The 6,451-nt window shown below is 48.6% G+C and overlaps 1 long non-coding RNA gene across 1 annotated transcript; it reads left to right on the forward strand.

Annotated features, from left to right (window-relative positions):
• Window positions 1-1,462: 1,462 nt before the first annotated feature.
• LOC122385850 lies at window positions 1,463-5,070 on the forward strand. The gene is made up of 3 exons (XR_006257279.1): window positions 1,463-1,608; window positions 1,957-2,063; window positions 4,427-5,070. It is a non-coding gene; the product is annotated as an uncharacterized LOC122385850 (long non-coding RNA).
• The last annotated feature ends 1,381 nt before the right edge of the window (window positions 5,071-6,451 follow it).

Genomic DNA, 6,451 nt, shown 5'->3' on the forward strand with positions numbered 1-6,451 from the left:
TATACAGCACATGGTACGGCACCCGGCCCTGTCTGAGCTATGAGCCGATCGCGATATTTTCGGCTTTCCCCAACCCAAGCTCGATTAGGAACGTTCTCCTTCCCCACCCGATTGCTGATGTCAATTCAAATTCAATACCTCATCTCTGTCGGCCCGACCATAACCCATTCATTGCACACCGTTCAGCGCCCCGCCCCGCCAGAAGTATCCTAGCGCGCTGAGCAGTTGCCTCGGCAGCCGCGTCATCGCGAGGCCCCGCGCGGCCCATAAATTAATACATTGCGCGAATAGCCGTGTCGCCCCCCTGGTGGGCCCAAGACACTATAGGCCTGTTCCAGCGCCTCCAGTAGAAATTCTTGACTGGAGGCTCTACCAGAGGTTTTACTGGAGGCGCTGGAACGCAATCTGGAGATTTCTGGAGATTGGCATCACAGATACCAAAAGAATGGCAATTGTTCTCTCTTGAAACGCAAAATTTGTTTTCAATTTTATTTAGAAACATTAACAAAATTATAGCAATGTAATTTTCTTTACATTCAAGTTGTAAAATTCTCAGTCAAAAGTTCTTTGTTTACATTCATGATTGTCACATGTGCGCCATGGTTCTAGACCAGAGCCTCCAGAGAAATTTGGACCTCTCAACTCTCTGGAGGCTACTGGAGGTTTCTGGAGCTTTGGCGAGAGCTTTCTGGAGCTTTCTGGAGGCGCTGGAACGCTCTCTGGAGGATTCTAGAGCTTTCTGGAGGTTTCTGGAGGTTTCTGGAGGCGCTGGAACAGGCCCCTAGCACTGTTTGCGCCGTATTTCAAACATAAGCGTTGGGAATGCCTAACTTACAAAAAACAGCTAATTTACAGCAAAAACCTTTTACAACTTTGTAATGTTTGACTAGTTGTTTTCAGCGGAGATTATGCTGAAATTTACGAAAACTGAATCAAATATGCTCCTTAGTGTTTTTTTTTCAAAAATAAAACACTTTACTTTATGTGAAATGCAGCTTATTATTACAAAGTGACCTTGCGCTGGCATGAATGCTGCATCAATCAACAGTGATATTAGGTCGATTTTCATTGATTGACAGGTTTACATTTGTCAGCATAGGTGTTAAATTTTACGGAAAACAATTTCTGAGAAAACAAGAGCAAAAACATATGTCTAAGGCAAGATTATTTATTTTCATTGTTTTTGCACTGACTTAAACAAATATGACAATAAAAGGTCAATTCACACAGCAATTTTCCATTCCATTTTCAATGTGAAAAAGCCATGAAAAAGCAGAAATGACATCATCACAAAAAAACTCACCCTCCTGTTTTTCAAAACAAATGATTTTAAAGAGTATTTTGGGTGAATAATAATATGTCTTTCAAGAAAATATGTTTTCGATTTCTATTCGACTCTTCAATAAGTGCATAGAAATGAGCGAAATGGGTGGCAATCATTTTTGGCGATATAGATGCTTGTTGTAAAACTGCGTGTGGTGTGAACTGTGTTTTATTGTGATGACTCTGCGTAGTATTTTGATTTTATTAGTCTCTTATACGGCCTTGTTATTAGTGTATAATTCATTTTTATAGGGGTAGATAGTTTACGACCTCCTGTGGTGGCCCGTAAGCAAAAATACCTTACCTTACCGTTTACGACCATTGGTGATGAATTAGGTTGTTATTCGTTGGTTATTCGTAACTGTGCATTGTGTTTTGATTAGGTAGTGCATATGATTAAATATACTTTACTTTGCCGAATCACGGAAGGGGCTCAGGTTGGGTTTGCTCAGTGCGATCGCACTCAAGGCCTCAAGGCCTATGAAATCAGGAGGTCAAAATACATCATATAATGTGCTTTTCATAATCCGTTCGCCACTCGGACCTAATATATACTAATACTCTTTTTTGCTACATAGCTGAGGATAAATTTATTACCTTTGTTTTTCATGGGATTTTGATTTTTGTGTTTAGGTCAAGGTGAAACTCTGCAAATCATACCACCATGGAAGCCGCTGTGATAGCATCAGAGGCGTCAGGTCAACAGCAGCGAGGAGTTGGACTCAACATCAGTGATGTGTGTAAGTACCTGCCAACTTGTTCAGTTTTAGTTTGCCTGTTTTGCATGTTAACTTTAAGGCCTCTTGATGAGGTACCTTCCTATCTACCTACCTAGGTAAAAATTACCTTTTTCATCCTGGGCTCAAAATGAATATGAACCACACCATATTTTCACAATTCATATATTGACCTGGAAAGTTGTTCACATGATCACTTGCCCCCCCCAAAAAAAGGTACCTATGCTGTAAGCATAAATTCCAAAACCTAAGCTAACCTTACCTGACTCAGCAGGTAGTCAAGTGTAACTTAGAAATGTTATGTGTCAAAAGTACCATAAGCATTGATGAGTGGTCTCGCTTTTCAAGCTTAGAAGGATGTGCTGTTTCCTTGCATGATTTGATTTTGTGAATTCCTGTAGTTCTTAGAGGTTGCTAAATGCTTTGGTAGCCCAGGGGTGCCCTCTCCCTCCATCCCAAACCTCAAAGGGAAGCATAGCAAGAGAGTTGAGGAATTCAGCACATCATCACAGCTGGACTCACTGCCCCATTCAAAATCTGCACCGCGCCATGCCTGATCCGCCCAAAGGGCCACTGAACTCTACACTGCAGCAGTGAAGTTTATGACACCCATTGAGTGGACAGAATTCCTCAGTCATGGTTAATGCTAAGAGTTTGTTTCACGGGTCCGGTCCTCTGTCGTACGGCGGCTGATTCCGACTCTGCTCGGGGAAGTTTTCAGGAGATTTTGGTATGTCAGAGTTAGGCTTGCTCGCCTCCCGCTGTCAGACGAGTCGGTCCCAATTTACTGAATTCAACTGGCTGCGACTGATGCCACCAACCACAGACCATTCCCGTCTCATTGTCGTATATTAATCGCCGGGGATTCTCTAACCCGGGTCCTCGCTACTCGGAGTTCGTTCTACTAACTGAGCCACGGAAGACGGAACATCATTAAATGAGACGGACCCCAGCTCTACAATGCGGCATTGGCTGGCCTAATCTCAACCATCCACCATCAAAAATCAAAATCATGAACCTTGCGTCTAGTGTTAGCAGGCTCGGTAGACGCTGCTCGCAACCGTGGCATGCTGTCTGCATGCACCGTCCGCGAGCTCCCGTAGACTGTGTTCCCGTAGAGCGGTGTCGGCAAAGCTCGGTCGTACACGTGGCGGACTACCTTACCTGGTGGCGTGGAGCTTATCGTCGGCGAGGGCTCAGTGCTGGCTGGCTGGCCTGACTCGGTCCGTTCTTATCTGATCTTGTCTGCGACTGCGCCCAACATGGGAGTGTGCTGTTTGTTTGTGGCTGCAAACGAAACCGGCAATATTGCGAAACCGGCAAATAGCATCCAGCAACCAGCTATAGCTGTAGATATTGCTAGGACCTATCTCTTGATACTAGCTCATCGATTGATTAATTACAATATATTGTAAGTAATGTTTTTGAAGGTGTGATGTTTCTACCCGGGCACGTGGTACCAAGAAATGGAAACGTGAATGATACGACTTCCTGATAGCACTCTCATCAGGCGGCGTGTGTTTGGAATGTAATGAAGCGTGACTTGACGCCCTCTTCTCCCGTCCTCGTCAAAACAAAACAAAGCCTACCGCGTACCGTAGCGCATCCCATTCCACGCTCCGGGAACCGACTGTCATCAATGTGATTCACTTTCATTAGCAGCTCAGCCCTCAATATACCCTGGCTCAGCCGTCCTGCGCTCCGCTCGGCAATCAGCAGGTGCTGCCGCCTGGTGTCTGTTCCTGGAACTGTTTGGTTGACGACTGTATACAGCGTGCTGGGTCCGTTGTGCTCATGACAGTTGGCGCCCATTTCTATTTGATGAAGGTCGGTTGCCTTAGGTGGCTTTGTCTGAACTCGAAACGGGAATACTGTTGGTTTAGTGAGATTCTCTGCTGGTATGAGTACCAGTGTCTATTTGCATGTCAGTGGGTTGTCGTAAAAAGTGACCGATTTACCGGTTCGCCCTGGTGCTGGTGCTGTATTTTCGAACAAACAACATACAATGATGTGTGCCTATGGGGCCCGTGGCACATTGCACACATGCATTGCTAGCTTTGGACTGAGGCAACTAGCATATTGCGTTTGAAAAGCATTGGAGCAATCCTATCATAAGAGCTGAATATCGCCAATTCATTCGGTATTTCTTGCATTCATACCGATCATCCTATAGTCCATATCAATGTGAAAGTCACGCCCGCAGCTCGCTGGGATTTCGTTGGCCGTCCACGTGCCTGGCACGCGGCGCGATGGGGCTCGATGCCCCACTGCCTCCGATTGGAGCGGCGCTGGGTAGTACGCTCGTCGGCGCGGTGCGGGACACCCCATCCCGTGAGTGGCGACAGGCCATTTTTGTTACCTTCCAGGAAAGTCCTGCGCCTGTCCGTTGTCGGTGGGAAGTGTTCCTGTCGCTGGGATTCCTGTAAGCGGCGGTGCCCGGGCGCGGCGGCCGCTCGGCGGTGTGTGTTTTCCCTCGTGCTCGAGGAGGCGGCGACGGTCCAGGGTGGGCCATGCCGCCTCTTCCGTGGCCCGTGGTGGTTCACCGTGCGCTGCCCGGTGGACGTAGATCCCTGCGACCGCCCGGGTCAGAGACTGAGTGTGACCGCTGTCCACGGCGGCGGCACGCGAGCAGCACGGGTCGCCGCAGTCATGGGAAAGTTGGTAGAGGTAGATTTGTCCTCACTGGACCACGCGAGAACGAACGTGCATGGATTTCTCCGGTCGGGGCAGGAATGAAGTGGTTGCTGTGCCAGTAGTATACCCTGTACTGATGCTAGTTTTGCAAATTCAAATTCGGCTGATTTGGTTCATTAGAAGTGATTCTACAAGCCCGGCACTGTTCGCCTGTTCAGGCCGTGGAGCGTCGATGTCGTATCCTGCGCTGAGGGCTGACGATCGGGCGCCGGACGTGGCAAGTGCGATTCCGCTTGAAGGATATCCTGTCAGATTGAATGTCTTGCTTGTTAGATACTGGCCGGATCTGAACGTGCCGAAATACATACAGTCCAGGCGCTAGAATCCTGTTTTTCAACAGCCAATCTTCAGATTATCTGCTCAATCGGAACGAATCCGCTTTGCGTTTAGGTGTCTTACGCCTACGCTTGCTGACACGCGTGTGCGTGTGGCGGAAATGTGGGCTCCCGGGTTGTGAAAAAGGACCTAATGCTTTATTATGCAACGCGGCCTCGAGCTGCTATCTGACCATGGCCTGGATACGGATGTGCAGATTGCGCAGCTGGGATCGCAGTGTTCACGGGTGATGATCGAGCGTGCACTTTTCGAGCTCAGATGGATGCGCGGTGGCTGACAATTGGTCGGCACCTGGCGAAACGCGAGCGGTCCCTGAGCTCTGGTAGCTGAAATGATGAAGTTAACGGTTTGATTTTAACCAGGGAGGAGTTGATAAGGACGGGCGTGTCTGTGTGTTTCGGCTGATTTTGAGGTCTGACGTGTTTGAAAATCAAGTAATGTTTACCGAATTGGGTATCGCAAATTTGTCTAGAATAATATTTTATGTCCACAGCTTTTTATTTGCCGAAAGTTGCTCGAATGTTTCACATATTCGCCGGTGACCATCAAGACGAAAATAGCATCCATAATCGCACCACCACCACCGACAGCTCTGTTTCCACCAGGCAAACACTTCTCCGGAACCGCATTTTTTTTCAATTCCGCCTTATCCCGCGGAGCTAAAATCCCGGTCTGAGAACGGACCATGTCTGCGGCGCCCCTTGCCCTCCCCTCCCCCTCCCATCTCTTCTCGCGTGCTGTTATACGGGCCACCCATCTCCAACCATCTCCCAGAGAGCTCCGATCGGCCGGCGTGCAACGCCGATGGCAGCGAATTACCGTCCGCACGGCGCCGGATGAGGCGCCAGCTATCTCGGCGTCGGCACGTCCTGTTCCGCGTGACGGCGCGGCGTCACTGCACAGCGGGGTATTGTGACGAATGTGCTGTCCTGTGACGCTGTGATATCGGCGTCACATCCGTGGGCTGTTGAAATGTCCAGCGTGCTATACTGGTCGCTTCCTCTCCACGGACGATGATAGTGTTCGGAATGGTGGTGCCTCACAACGGATGGGCTTTTTTACTAAGCTGATAGGATGAATTTAGAATAAAATAGTTAAAGAATTTAATAGTTCGACCTTGTTGAAAATACGGCTTTCTCTCCCTAACCCCTCTATTACTCTCCTGCTTTCCTCTTATCTTCTATGTATCCCCTGCTCTATCACTAACCTGACCGCCCACTCACTGCCTGTCCGGTGGCGTAGAACAGGCTCCGCTACTCACCCAGACCAGGGCGGTGCCTGACCGTGCGTGCAACTACCGGATATCGGCGGTATGTCGCGCGGACGGACAGTACGTCCCTCTCCTCTCCTCCCCTCCCCCC

The sequence above is a fragment of the Amphibalanus amphitrite genome, unplaced genomic scaffold, assembly GCF_019059575.1.
Source record: "Amphibalanus amphitrite isolate SeventyFive unplaced genomic scaffold, NRLGWU_Aamphi_draft 000233F_arrow, whole genome shotgun sequence".
Classification (NCBI taxonomy): Eukaryota; Metazoa; Arthropoda; class Thecostraca; order Balanomorpha; family Balanidae; genus Amphibalanus; species Amphibalanus amphitrite.